We start from the raw sequence: 12572 nt of genomic DNA, 5'->3' as shown, positions 1-12572 counted from the left end.
CTTTCTCTCTTCGCCCAGGCTTAGGCAAGAGACGTCCAGGATCCCTGGGCATTAGAGATTGTTTCCCAGGGATATCTTCTGGACTTCAAAGCTTCATCTCCAAAGGGGAGATTTAATCTCTCACAATTATCTGTAAACCAGATAAAGAGAGAGGCATTCTTACGTTGTGTTCAAGACCTACTGGTTATGGGAGTGATCCACCCAGTTCCAAGGGAGGAAGAGGGGCAGGGCTTCTATTCAAATCTGTTTATAGTTCCCAAAAAAGAGGGAACTTTCAGACCAATCTTGGATCTCAAAATCCTAAACAAATTTCTTAGGGTCCCATCCTTCAAGATGGAGACTATCCAAACCATCCTCCCTATGATCCAGGAGGGTCAATATATAACTACTGTGGACTTAAAGGATGCTTATCTCCACATTCCGATTCATAGAAATCATCATCAGTTCCTCAGGTTCGCCTTCTTAGACAGGCATTACCAGTTGGTGGCTCTTCCCTTCGGGTTAGCCACGGCACCAAGAATCTTTACGAAGGTTCTAGGGTCCCTACTGGCGGTTCTAAGGCCACGGGCATAGCAGTGGCTCCTTACCTAGACGACATTCTGATACAGGTGTCAACTTTTCAAATCGCCAAGTCCCATACGGACATTGTTCTGGCCTTTCTGAGGTCTCACGGGTGGAAGGTGAACGAAGAAAAGAGTTCTCTCTCCCCTCTCAAAAGAGTTTCCTTCCTAGGAACACTGATAGATTCAGTAGAAATGAAAAATTTTCTGACAGAGGTCAGGTTTTCAAAGCTTCTAACTTCCTGCCGTGCTCTTTATTCCACTTCTCGGCCGTCAGTGGCTCAGTGTATGGAAGTAATCGGCCTAATGGTAGCGGCAATGGACATAGTTCCGTTTGCCCGCCTACATCTCAGACCACTGCAACTTTGCATGCTCAATCAGTGGAATGGGGACTACACAGATTTGTCCCCTCTGCTAAATCTGGATCAAGAAACCAGGGATTCTCTTCTATGGTGGTTATCTCGGGTCCATCTGTCCAGGGGAATGAGTTTCCGCAGGCCAGAGTGGACTATAGTGACGACAGATGCCAGCCTTCTGGGCTGGGGCACAGTCTGGAACTCCCTGAAGGCTCAGGGTTCGTGGACTCAGGAGGAAGCCCTCCTTCCGATAAACATTCTGGAACTGAGAGCGATATTCAATGCTCTTCAGGCTTGGCCTCAACTAGCTGCAGTCAGGTTCATCAGATTTCAGTCGGACAATATCATGACTGTAGCCTATATCAACCATCAGGGGGGAACAAGAAGCCCCCTGGCAATGTTGGAGGTTTCAAAGATAATTCTATGGGCAGAGATTCACTCTTGCCATCTCTCAGCTATCCATATCCCAGGAGTAGAGAACTGGGAGGCGGATTTTATAAGTCGGCAGATTTTTCATCCGGGGGAGTGGGAGCTCCGTCCGGAGGTATATTTGCCCAGCTGATTCAACTATGGCGCAAACCAGAACTGGATCTGATGGCGTCTCGTCAGTACGCCAAGCTTCCTTGTTACGGGTCCAGGTCAAGGGATCCCCAGGCAGCGCTGATAGATGCTCTAGCAGTGCCCTGGTCCTTCAGCCTGGCTTATGTGTTCCCAGCATTTCCTCTCCTCCCTCGTCTGATTGTCAAGATCAAGCAGGAGAGAGCTTTGGTGATTTTGATAGCACCTGCATGGCCACGCAGGACTTGGTATGCAGATCTGATGGACATGTCATCCCTTCGACCATGGACTTTGCCGCTGAGGCAGGACCTTCTACTCCAAGGTCCATTCAAACATCCAAATCTAATTTCTCTGCGGCTGACTGCTTGGAGATTGAATGCTTGATTTTATCAAAACATGGTTTCTCTGAGTCAGTCATTGATGCTTTAATTCAGGCTCGAAAGCCTGTCACCAGGAAAATCTATCATAAGATATGGTGTAAATATCTTCATTGATGCGAATCCAAGGGTTACTCATGGAGTAAAGTCAGGATTCCTAGGATATTATCCTTTCTCCAAGAAGGATTGGAGATGGGATTGTCAGCTAGTTCCTTAAAGGCACAGATTTCTGCTCTGTCTATTCTTCTGCACAAGCGTCTGGCAGATGTTCCAGATTTGTAAGGCGGCGACTTGGTCTTCACTTCATACTTTTTCTAAATTCTACAAATTTGATACTTTTGCTTCCCCGGAGGCTATTTTTGGGAGAAAGGTCTTGCAGGCAGTGGTGCCTTCCGTTTAAGTTTCTGCCTTGTTCCTCCCTTCATCCGTGTCCTAAAGCTTTGGTATTGGTATCCCACAAGTAATGGATGAACCCGTGGACTGGATACACCTTACAAGAGAAAACAAAATTTATGCTTACCTGATAAATTTCTTTCTCTTGTGGTGTATCCAGTCCACGGCCCGCCCTGTCACTTTAAGGCAGGTGTTTTTTATTTTTAAACTACAGTCACCACTGCACCCTATAGTTTCTCCTTTTTTCTTGCTTGTCTTTGGTCGAATGGCTGGGAGTGGCAGTTAGGGGAGGAGCTATATAGACAGCTCTGCTGTGGGTGTCCTCTTGCCAAAGTGAGAGGGGTGGTGTGAGTGCTAATTAAATGGTTAATGCTTAAATCCCTAAGTGGTCTGATAAATCTCAAATACAGACTATTGGGTAAAGCGCTCCATGAATAGAGCTAACCAAAAAAAAAAAAATACATATAGAATGGAATGACAAGAAACCCAATCTTGCAAAAAAAAAATATATATAGATTTTATAATGAATTTATATAGCGGTCTTTTGAAAATATCGTAGTTTACAATTAAACAATAGCACATACAAAAAATACATAGGATGCCGGCATCAAAAACAATAAAACATAATTAAAATTGTATTTAAAAAACAAAGGCCTAGATTTAGAGTTTGGCGGTAGCCGTCAAAACCAGCGTTAGAGGCTCCTAACGCTGGTTTTTACCGCCCGCTGGTATTTGGAGTAAGTCAGGAAAGGGTCTAACGCTCACTTTGCAGCCGCGACTTTTCCATACCGCAGATCCCCCTACGCCATTTGCGTATCCTATCTTTTCAATGGGATCTTTCTAACGCCGGTATTTAGAGTCATGGCTGAAGTGAGCGTTAGAAATCTAACGACAAAACTCCAGCCGCAGAAAAAAGTCAGTAGTTAAGAGCTTTCTGGGCTAACGCCGGTTTATAAAGCTCTTAACTACTGTGCTCTAAAGTACACTAACACCCATAAACTACCTATGTACCCCTAAACCAAGGTCCCCCCACATCGCCGCCACTCTATTAAAATTTTTTAACCCCTAATCTGCCGTTCCGTACACCGCCGCAACCTACATTATACCTATGTACCCCTAATCTGCTGCCCCTAACACAGCCGACCCCTATATTATATTTATTAACCCCTAATCTGCCGCCCCCAACGTCGCCTCCACCTACCTACAATTATTAACCCCTAATCTGCCGACCGGACCACACCGCTACTATAATAAATGTATTAACCCCTAAAGCTAAGTCTAACCGTAACACTAACACCCCCCTAACTTAAATATAATTTAAATCTAACAAAATAAATTAACTCTTATTAAATAAATTATTCCTTTTTAAAGCTAAATACTTACCTGTAAAATAAATCCTAATATAGCTACAATATAAATTATAATTATATTGTAGCTATTTTAGGATTTATATTTATTTTACAGGCAACTTTTTAATTATTTTAACCAGGTACAATAGCTATTAAATAGTTAATAACTATTTAATAGCTACCTAGTTAAAATAATTACAAAATTACCTGTAAAATAAATCCTAACCTAAGTTACAATTAAACCTAACACTACACTATCAATAAATAAATTAAATAAAATACCTACAATTATCTACAATTAAACCTAACACTACACTATCAATAAATTAATTAAATACAATACCTACAAAAATACAATGAAATAAACTAACTAAAGTACAAAAAATAAAAAAGAACTAAGTTACAAAAAAATAAAAAAATATTTACAAACATTAGAAAAATATTACAACAATTTTAAACTAATTACACCTACTCTAAGCCCCCTAATAAAATAACAAAGACCCCCAAAATAAAAAAATGCCCTACCCTATTCTAAAATTAAAAAAGTTCAAAGCTCTTTTACCTTACCAGCCCTTAAAAGGGCCATTTGCAGGGCATGCCCCAAAGAATTCAGCTCTTTTGCCTGTAAAAAAAAACATACAATACCCCCCCCCAACATTACAACCCACCACCCACATACCCCTAATCTAACCCAAACCCCCCTTAAATAAACCTAACACTAAGCCCCTGAAGATCTCCCTACCTTGTCTTCACCACACCGGGTCCCGATCTGTCCAGAAGAGCCTCCGAAATCTTCATCCAAGCCCAAGCGGGGGCTGAAGAGTGACGTCCATCCTCCGGCTGAAGTCTGGATCCAAGCGGCAAATGAAGAAGTCCATCTTCGGGAAGAAATCTTCATCCTATCCGGGCAGAAGAGGACATCCGTACCGGCAAACATCTTCATCCAAGCCGCATCTTCTATGTTGTTCCATCGGATGACGAGCGGCTGATCTTGAAGACCTCCGTCGCGGATCCATCCTCTTTGTTCGACGTCCAACTGAAGAATGAAGGTTCCTTTAAGGGACGTCATCCAGGATGGCGTCCCTCGAATTCCGATTGGCTGATAGGATTCTATCAGCCAATCGGAATTAAGGTAGGAAAATTCTGATTGGCTGATGGAATCAGCCAATCAGATTAAAGTTCAATCCGATTGGCTGATCCAATCAGCCAATCAGATTGAGCTTGCATTCTATTGGCTGTTCCGATCAGCCAATAGAATGCGAGCTCAATCTGATTGGCTGATCCAATCAGCCAATCGGATTGAACTTGAATCTGATTGGCTGATTCCATCAGCCAATCAGAATTTTCCTACCTTAATTCCGATTGGCTGATAGAATCCTATCAGCCAATCGGAATTCGAGGGACGCCATCTTGGATGACGTCCCTTAAAGGAACCTTCATTGTTCAGTTGGACGTCGAACGAAGAGGATGGATCCGCGCCGGAGGTCTTCAAGATCAGCTGCTCGTCATCCGATGGAACAACATAGAAGATGCGGCTTGGATGAAGATGTTTGCCGGTACGGATGTCCTCTTCTGCCCGGATAGGATGAAGATTTCTTCCCAAAGATGGACTTCTTCATTTGCCGCTTGGATCCAGACTTCAGCTGGAGGATGGACGTCACTCTTCAGCCCCCGCTTGGGCTTGGATGAAGATTTCGGAGGCTCTTCTGGACAGATCGGGACCCGGTATGGTGAAGACAAGGTAGGGAGATCTTCAGGGGCTTAGTGTTTATTTAAGGGGGGTTTGGGTTAGATTAGGGGTATGTGGGTGGTGGGTTGTAATGTTGGGGGGGTATTGTATGTTTTTTTTACAGGCAAAAGAGCTGAATTCTTTGGGGCATGCCCCGCAAATGGCCCTTTTCAGGGCTGGTAAGGTAAAAGAGCTTTGAACTTTTTTAATTTTAGAATAGGGTAGGGCATTTTTTTATTTTAGGGGTCTTTGTTATTTTATTAGGGGGCTTAGAGTAGGTGTAATTAGTTTAAAATTGTTGTAATATTTTTCTAATGTTTGTAAATATTTTTTTATTTTTTGTAACTTAGTTCTTTTTTATTTTTTGTACTTTAGTTAGTTTATTTCATTGTATTTATTTGTAGGTATTGTATTTAATTAATTTATTGATAGTGTAGTGTTAGGTTTAATTGTAGGTAATTGTAGGTATTTTATTTTATTTATTTATTGATAGTGTAGTGTTAGGTTTAATTGTAGATAATTGTAGGTATTTTATTTAATTTATTTATTGATAGTGTAGTGTTAGGTTTAATTGTAACTTAGGTTAGGATTTATTTTACAGGTAATTTTGTAATTATTTTAACTAGGTAGCTATTAAATAGTTATTAACTATTTAATAGCTATTGTACCTGGTTAAAATAATTACAAAGTTGCCTGTAAAATAAATATTAATCCTAAAATAGCTACAATATAATTATAATTTATATTGCAGCTATATTAGGGTTTATTTTACAGGTAAGTATTTAGCTTTAAATAGGAATAATGTATTTAATAAGAGTTAATTTAATTTGTTAGATTTAAATTATATTTACGTTGGGGGGGTGTTAGTGTTAGGGTTAGACTTAGCTTTAGGGGTTAATACATTTATTATAGTAGCAGTGTGGTCCGGTCGGCAGATTAGGGGTTAATAAGTGTAGGTAGGTGGAGGCGACGTTGGGGGCGGCAGATTAGGGGTTAATAAATATAATATAGGGGTCGGCTGTGTTAGGGGCAGCAGATTAGGGGTACATAGGGATAACGTAGGTTGCGGCAGATTAGGGGTTAATAATAATATGCAGGGGTCAGCGATAGCGGGGACGGCAGATTAGGGGTTAATAAATATAATATAGGGGTCGGCGGTGTTAGGGGCAGCAGATTAGGGGTTCATAGGGATAACATAGGTTGCGGCGGTGTACGGAGCGGCAGATTAGGGGTTAATAATAATATGCAGGGGTCAGCGATAGTGGGAGCGGCAGATTAGGGGTTAATAAGTGTAAGGTTAGGGGTGTTTTGACTCGGGGTTCATGTTAGGGTGTTAGGTGCAGACTTAGGAAGTGTTTCCCCATAGGAAACAATGGGGCTGCGTTAGGAGCTGAACGCAGCTTTTTTGCAGGTGTTAGGTTTTTTTTAAGCTCAAACTGTCCCATTGTTTCCTATGGGGGAATCGTGCACGAGCACATTTTTGAAGCTGGCCGCATCCGTAAGCACCGCTGGTATCGAGAGTTGAAGTTGCATTAAATATGCTCTACGCTCCCTTTTTTGGAGCCTAACGCAGCCCTTCTGTGAACTCTAAATACCAGCGGTATTTAAAAGGTGCGGGGGGAAAAAAGCATGCGTAGCTAACGCACCCCTTTGGCCGCAGAACTCTAAATCTAGCTGAAAGATAATACTAGTGAAAATAGATCTAAAAAAGATCTAGAAACAGGAGGGGAATCGGCCGATATAATAGGACACAATGTTAAAAGTTATCAGCTTGATTTTGGGCAATAGGCCGATAAACAATGTTAAAAAATATAAACTCAATTAAGGCAGATAAATATTATCACAACAATCTTATACCCTTATGTTTTACCAATAATATCACCATAGGAGTAGGTAGAGTCCAAACGGCTTTCAAGCACAGTGTATGGTTGATGCGTCTAATCTATTAGCCGTTAGGAGTAACTGTGAGTGATGAGCCGTGAGGTTTGACGTCACGTCACCTGACTGGTAATAATCCTCCAATCGTTGTGGCAAACCTGGACACAGTAATCGTTTGAAAAAAATGTCCCAGTTGAAAGTATACAATTATGTCAGTATGTGATTACTATGTAGCAGTTAGTAGCGATACTTGCAAATGTCCGATGGTCCTCCAGATTATGTAGCGGATTTATTATATCAGCGGCTCAAGACAGTGTGAAATGTTGATCCGTTCTTTTTTAGAAAGTCCGTCTTTTTTCCAATATAGCTCCTAAGCACTTTGTTGTTATCCGTAGTATTGTATCAGGTAAAGCTATAATGGGAGCAAGATAGAACAAGAGGGCACACAGGAATTATTCATATATCCATCTCAGTGTATGTTCAAAGAGATAGAAATGAACCTGTTATAGTGCCGGTGACGTAGTTCAGCATATGAGTGGCTGTAGATAAAGTCAGGAATGTTACACACAGGAATTATTCATATATCTTCTCTCTATATATATCATAGAGATAGAAATGAACCTGTGAGTTGCAACAATATTAAAAATAAGTATCAGGAAACAGGAGTAAGCAAATCTATGCATTTCGGCAGTGTTAGCTGCCTTTATCAAGATACTTGGTCTTCGCTTCATACTTTTTCTAAATTCTACAAATTTGATACTTTTGCTTCCCCGGGGGCTATTTTTGGGAGAAAGGTCTTGCAGGCAGTGGTGCCTTCCATTTAAGTTTCTGCCTTGTTCCTCCCTTCATCCGTGTCCTAAAGCTTTGGTATTAGTATCCCACAAGTAATGGATGAACCCGTGGACTGGATACACCTTACAAGAGAAAACAAAATTTATGCTTACCTGATAAATTTCTTTCTCTTGTGGTGTATCTAGTCCACGGCCCGCCCTGTCACTTTAAGGCAGGTGTTTTTTATTTTTAAACTACAGTCACCACTGCACCCTATAGTTTCTCCTTTTTTCCTTGCTTGTCTTTGGTCGAATGACTGGGAGTGGCAGTTAGGGGAGGAGCTATATAGACAGCTCTGCTGTGGGTGTCCTCTTGCAACTTCCTGTTGGGAAGGAGAATATCCCACAAGTAATGGATGAACCTGTGGACTGGATACACCACAAGAGAAAGAAATTTATCAGGTAAGCATAAATGTTGTTTTCTATTGGAGACCAGGGCTCCCAGAAGAGAGCTGAAGAACAGAAGATGTGCGTAGCGGAGGCGGTGGAAGAGGCTGCCGAAGTCTGCCACTGCGAAGATGGGCCCCCGGCAGCTTGACCCATGGATGAAGAAGGGTCCACGACGGATCAAGAGGAGCCGGAATCCTAATCAACCGTGAATAACACTTTTGGGGTTAGTTAGGGTCTTTTTTTGGGGCAGGTTTTTTATTTTGTAGACTAGGCTTTGTTTTGTTTTATTGTAGGCTAGGTTTTTTTATGTTAGTCTTTTTTATTTTTGGGGGGTTCCTTTAATGCAGTGGGGGGGTTTCTCTTTAAAAAAAATTACAATAGCCCCTAAAAGGGCTTTTTTGGGGGCATTGCCTTAGAGTTAGGGTTTAGGGTTTTTTTTATTTTGTTTTTATTTATTTTTATTTTATTGGGCAATTAGTTTAGTGTTAGGTATAATTTTTTTATTTTGGATAATTTGTTTATTATTTTCTGTAGCTTAGATTTTTTTAATTTTCTTTAACTTAGTATGTTTTTTTGGGTTAGTTTAGAGGGGGGTTAGTTTACAGGGGGTGTTAGTATAGTTCTAGTTAGTGTTGGGAGGTGGCAGGTTTGGCTTTAATCTCCTAACCACCCCCATACCTGTTTGGGGGTTGATTAGGTGATAATTGATGGTTAACATTTATTAGGCCTTAATCAACTAACCACCCTTCATACCTGTACGGGGGCTGATTAGGTGATTATGTTAGGGCAGCTTAGGAGTTAATAGTGCATTTATCTACAATTTTAAAAATATTGTTCATTGTTATGTATGATGCATATTCTTATAACTATTGTATATAAATTAATATGTATTTATTTTTACTTGTTTTTTATTTTAATTATAAATATATATTTTAAAATGTATATTCATGTTACAAAGGGTATTAGTGTTACAATTGTTTTATTGCATAACAGGCATGCAGTTATGTGATACTATAATTATAAAAGCAACTGTGTTTTTTATTAAACATAAATATCTATTTTAAAAATATATTTTTATTTACAATAATAAACACAACAAGCAAGAATATCTACATTTTAATTTATATATCCAATACTTAAACTAATATTCATTATACATGACAATGCATTTTATTTTATATATCCAATACATACACTAATATTCTTTATACATGACCCTGTATTTTATTTTATATATCCAATACTTAAACTAATATTCATTATACATGACCATGCGTTTTATTTTATATATCCAATACTTAAACTAATATTTATTATACATAAACATGCATTTTATTTTATATATCCAATACTTACATTTATATTCATTATGCATAACCATGCATTTTATTTTATATATCCAATACTTACACTAATATTCATTATACATGACCATGCATTTTATTTTATATATCCAATACTTACACTAATATTCATTATACATGACCATGCATTTTATTTTATATATCCAATACTTAAACTAATATTTATTATACATAACCATGCATTTTATTTTATATATCCAATACTTACACTTATATTCATTATACATGACCCTGCATTTTATTTTATAAATCCAATACTTACACTTATATTCATTATACATAACCATGCATTTTATTTTATATATCCAATACTTACACTAATATTCATTATACATGACCCTGTATTTTATGTATATATCCAATACTTAAACTAATATTTATTATACATGACCATGCATTTTATTTTATATATCCAATACTTACACTAATATTCATTATACATGACCGTGCATTTTATTTTATATATCTAATATTTACACTAATATTCATTATACATGACCCTGTATTTTATTTTATATATCCAATACTTACACTAATATTTATTATACATGACCATGCATTTTATTTGATATATCCAATACTTACACTAATATTCATTATACATGACCATGCATTTTATTTTATATATCCAATACTTACACTAATATTCATTATACATGACCATGCATTTTATTTTATATATCCAATACTTACACTAATATTCATTATACATGACCATGCATTTTATTTTATATATCCAATACTTACACTAATATTCATTATACATGACCATGCATTTGATTTTATATATCCAATACTTACACTAATATTCATTATACACGACCATGCATTTTATTTTATATATCCAATACTTAAACTAATATTTATTATACATAACCATGCATTTTATTTTATATATCCAATACTTACACTTATATTCATTATACATGACCCTGCATTTTATTTTATATATCCAATACTTACACTTATATTCATTATACATAACCATGCATTTTATTTTATATATCCAATACTTACACTAATATTAATTATACATGACCCTGTATTTTATGTATATATCCAATACTTAAACTAATATTTATTATACATGACCATGCATTTTATTTTATATATCCAATCCTTACACTAATATTCATTATACATGGCCATGCATTATATTTTATATATCCAATACATACACTAATATTCTTTATACATGACCCTGTATTTTATTTTATATATCCAATACTTACACTAATAGTCATTATATATGACCATGCATTTTATTTTATATATCCAATACTTACACTAATATTCATTATACATGACCATGCATTTTATGTATATATCCAATACTTACACTAATATTTAATATACATGACCCTGCATTTTATTTTATATATCTAATATTTACACTAATATTCATTATACATGGCCATGCATTTTATTTTATATATCTAATACTTACACTAATATTCATTATACATGACCATGCATTTTATTTATATATCCAATACTTACACTAATATTCATTATACATGACCATGCATTTTATTTATATATCCAATACTTACACACTAATATTCATTATACATGGCCGTGCATTTTATTTTATATATCTAATATTTACACTAATATTCATTATACATGACCCTGTATTTTATTTTATATATCCAATACTTACACTAATATTTATTATACATGACCATGCATTTTATTGGATATATCCAATACTTACACTAATATTCATTATACATGACCGTGCATTTTATTTTATATATCTAATATTTACACTAATATTCATTATACATGACCCTGTATTTTATTTTATATATCCAATACTTACACTAATATTTATTATACATGACCATGCATTTTATTTGATATATCCAATACTTACACTAATATTCATTATACATGACCCTGCATTTTATTTTATATATCCAATACTTACACTAATATTCATTATACATGACCATGCATTTTATTTTATATATCCAATACTTACACTAATATTCATTATACATGACCATGCATTTTATTTTATATATCCAATACTTACACTAATATTCATTATACATGACCATGCATTTTATTTTATATATCCAATACTTACACTAATATTTATTATACATGATCATGCGTTTTATTTATATATCCAATACTTACACTAATATTCATTATACATGACCCTGTATTTTATGTATATATCCAATAGTTACACTGATATTCATTATACATGACCATGTATTTTATTTTATATATCTAATACTTACACTAATATTCATTATACATGGCCGTGCATTTTATTTCATATATCCAATACTTACACTAATATTCATTATACATGACCATGCATTTTATTTTATATATCTAATACTTACACTAACATTCATTATACATGACCATGTATTTTATTTTATATATCCAATACTTACACTAATATTCATTATACATTACCATGCATTTTATTTTATATATCTAATACTTACACTAATATTCATTATACATGACCATGCATTTTATTTATATATCCAATAGTTACACTAATATTCATTATACATGACCCTGAATTTTATTTCAAAGATTGTAGATATAATTGTAATGCTTGTGGGATATTTCCCTATCAGACCAAACTTGTCCAGTAGTCTTCTTAACCTGGCATCAAGTGGAAGGATAAAGAAATATCCCAGATCAAAGTGTGTGTAAGAAATGAGGTAAGCAGTAGTCACGGTAGACAGGACAGTCCTTAACGGCAACAAGAGAAAGGCAATCCAGCAGATTAGCAGTTCAGGGGTAAACCAGCAGA

General features: G+C 36.3%; 1 protein-coding gene across 1 annotated transcript in view; it reads left to right on the top strand.

The window, feature by feature from the left end:
* The window catches only part of LOC128644614 (non-homologous end joining factor IFFO1-like), a 97066-nt gene that overhangs the window by 64957 nt on the left and 19537 nt on the right, over nucleotides 1-12572 (top strand). The window lies entirely within an intron of this gene.

This window comes from Bombina bombina, unplaced genomic scaffold (genome assembly GCF_027579735.1).
Source record: "Bombina bombina isolate aBomBom1 unplaced genomic scaffold, aBomBom1.pri scaffold_821, whole genome shotgun sequence".
Taxonomy (NCBI): domain Eukaryota; kingdom Metazoa; phylum Chordata; class Amphibia; order Anura; family Bombinatoridae; genus Bombina; species Bombina bombina.
This window is presented reverse-complemented; position numbering and strand designations above follow the sequence as displayed.